Source organism: Apium graveolens, chromosome 3 (genome assembly GCF_009905375.1).
Source record: "Apium graveolens cultivar Ventura chromosome 3, ASM990537v1, whole genome shotgun sequence".
NCBI lineage: Eukaryota > Viridiplantae > Streptophyta > Magnoliopsida > Apiales > Apiaceae > Apium > Apium graveolens.
The window spans coordinates 271,197,729-271,199,820 of record NC_133649.1 but is presented as its reverse complement, the minus strand read 5'-3'; the positions used below and the strand labels follow the sequence as shown (position 1 = coordinate 271,199,820).

The following is a 2,092-nucleotide window of genomic DNA, read 5'->3' as shown; positions in this document are numbered from 1 at the left end:
AGAACAATTTAACACGTGCGGCGTTTAAACTCAACTTTCTGCTTTTTATTGCTAATATCAGTCCCTTGTAAAACATCATTAATTTACAAACAACAAGTATAACCCGTTCCAGAAGTTATTCGGGTTCCATGCATTCAGTAGGGGTTTCGAGAATGGTTACGTAGAAGAACTCTACGTTGATTCTTACATGTATAGACTCCCCAATAGTATGTAGTATAATGTGTTGTTAACCATTGACATATGGTAAGTACATGAAGCTTGTTACTGCCTCTAACCACTCATCATCATCATGCTTGATCTGCTGATTTTGTTGAACACAAAAACAATAAGAATCAAACTTACCACAAGCAAAGTTCAAAGCATCAAACAAAACAATATTTTGCTTAGAAGATAAAATTATGTACCTGAAAAAAGTTGGCGTTATATGAATCTTGGTGCAAATTCTTTTTGTTTGTTTCATCTTGATCAGATGCTGCTTCATTGTTCTTTGCAAATCTTCCACGAACGCGAACTCTCTTATCTGCTAGTGTTTTCCGACATGCATACTGTACGTGAATCCCACCATGAAAATTAAACTATTTTAGATAATGTTGTATACTATACATTAATCAAAGCTGTATGAAAATGTGACAAGTAATCGAAACACAGAGTTCAATTAAGGACCTTGATAGTTTTGTTGAAATTCCTTTGATGTCTCTTCTTCAAGTACCTTGAGATTCTGTCCTTTCTTTCTTCAACTGAGTACCTCCCGATTTTAATTGCCGGTTCCTCACTTTCTTGTACAGTCTGCTCACCTTTGATTTCCTGCACAAAATTTATCAGTATTAGTGTTTTACAAATGTTCTGAAAAATCTCACTTTCAGCACCATACATATTCCTTATGAGCCATACTAGCATGGACGGATTTAAGACTAGTCTTATGCAACATGACACGTGAAATTTGGGACCAAAAATTTCAAAAAGATAGACATACATAACATACCCAGGCGTTGGTGGTAGTACTGGAATATTGTTCAGCCCAAAAATTAGAAAGCAAATCCACTGCATTCCTCCCCAAATTCACAACCTTCTGGCTGATTCCCCACCGCGAATCCAATATTCATCTCGGGCACATGAGCGGCCTGCATATTCCAAGTAGCTTGAGTACTGTCATACTCCTGAGGAAATGACATAGTTGAAATTGAGGACGATGTCATAGTCTGATTCCGATGGCACCATATAGTTACCCACACCATTCATAATGTTTTCAAACAACGGTAAGTTTTCTTCACACCACATTGCTAGGCCAACTCCATCTCCGCCAGTCGCTTGAGGAAATTCATAGAATCCATTGGAGAAGTTGTAGTTAGAGAAGTACTGAGGAGTGAAAGCCATTGAAACAATATACTTTAGGACCTTCTAATGATTTGCAGTCCTTTTTATCAATGATCTGCTTGTATAATTTTGTGCAATGTCACTTAGGCGTAGATTGCCACCATTGTCTATTTATAGTATGTACTTGGCGCTATCTTTATTTCCCTTAATTTATCTCTTTTTTTAATTCAAAAACAAGATTCTTCTCTGTTCTTGTGGGGACGATTTTCAAGCATTGTCTTCAGGCAAGTGGTTTATGTGCTAGTGGGTCAACTGAACAGTGCCTGCAATCTTGTACACTAATAAAAAGAAACTGATACAAAACACACAAACTAATGAATTATAGTTTAAATCTCCAGTATCGCATTATTGAGTTTCAGCGGAACGTTCAGTCAAGTTACTTTGACTAAACATTCGACGTGAATGTAAGTAGAAGAGCTGAAGCTAACTGTCAAATTGAAATTGAAGGATACAAGTGCTGAAAGCATAAACAAAAATGTGAAATGAATAACTCAGATGAAGTCTGAGGCCATCTCTAAGTCTCTAACAGTGATTCAAATATCTAAATTTGGGGCAGATTACCCCAAATTTGATAGATATCTTACAAGAAGAAAGACTTTATGTTTAATCTCTCAGTTAATCATCCAAGCTAATAGGGCATTTCAATGGTGGCGATTTACAATTGTTAAATCGGAGGCAATAATATATTAAGACGTGACTTCTTGTTCTATGTTTAAAC

The 2,092-nt window shown here is 36.3% G+C and overlaps 1 long non-coding RNA gene across 1 annotated transcript; it reads right to left on the bottom strand.

Annotated features, from left to right (window-relative positions):
* Positions 1-408: 408 nt before the first annotated feature.
* On the bottom strand, positions 409-1,440 carry LOC141711059 (uncharacterized). Its single transcript, XR_012571205.1, has 3 exons — positions 983-1,440; positions 664-804; positions 409-545 (listed from the first exon to the last, which is right to left on the bottom strand). It is a non-coding gene; the product is annotated as an uncharacterized LOC141711059 (long non-coding RNA).
* Positions 1,441-2,092: the final 652 nt, after the last annotated feature.